This window comes from Branchiostoma belcheri, unplaced genomic scaffold (genome assembly GCF_001625305.1).
Source record: "Branchiostoma belcheri isolate BF01 breed outbred unplaced genomic scaffold, Haploidv18h27 scaffold23, whole genome shotgun sequence".
NCBI classification, from domain to species: Eukaryota; Metazoa; Chordata; class Leptocardii; order Amphioxiformes; family Branchiostomatidae; genus Branchiostoma; species Branchiostoma belcheri.
The window spans coordinates 1,856,144-1,856,925 of NW_017803824.1; the positions used below are offsets into that span (position 1 = coordinate 1,856,144).

The following is a 782-nucleotide window of genomic DNA, read 5'->3' on the forward strand; positions in this document are numbered from 1 at the left end:
CGGGGGTGGGACCCGACAGACCGATGCAAGTCTCGGGCCTAGTCTCGCACTCTCGCGAGATTAGGCCACTCCGTGAACAAGATGGACTGATAGCCATCGAAAATTTGGAGGTTAGTATCCTTATCCTTCCAAAGTTGTCACTGATGAAAGAATTCACTAGGAACTGTATCTATACGTGACAAATGAATCTCTTCAACAGTATTTATATTTGCATGTAAAAAAATAAAATTAAAGAGGAAATCTTATATAGCAGGACTAATGTGAGGAGCAAACTAACCATCACTAAACAGAGATGGCTGGCAGTATAAACTTCCTGGCACTTATAACCTGATAAGTCCATAAGGTCTGACATGGGATTGAGCTGTTTGGTCACTTTAATTCTGAAAGGTGTGGGCCAGTTGAAAATTTGATGCATTAACTTAAAACAAATTTTATCTCTGTACAGTATGTACATCTTATAGACCTTATATAGACTCTATATAAGAGTGGTATGCATATTGAAGCTATGTTTATGATTGTATGAAATATTTATTATGTCCTTTATCCAGCAAAAAATTATTCTCCAACCTTCAATTAAACATCTAAGATTGTTCAGAGAGATAAAATCCAAACCATAAAATGCTGAATACACCCAATACCCACCAAGTTCCAGTCTGGCTCCAACCCGGGTTATTGTTTGACCCAACCCCCCTGTCCGTTCCAGATTTGTTTGACCCGACCCCCCTGTCCGTTCCAGATTTGTTTGACCCAACCCCCCTGTCCGTTCCAGATTTGTTTGACCC

General features: G+C 40.2%; 1 protein-coding gene across 1 annotated transcript in view; it reads left to right on the top strand.

Annotated features, from left to right (window-relative positions):
* The window catches only part of LOC109470630 (exosome complex component RRP43-like), a 9,881-nt gene that overhangs the window by 3,985 nt on the left and 5,114 nt on the right, over positions 1 to 782 (top strand). The window lies entirely within an intron of this gene.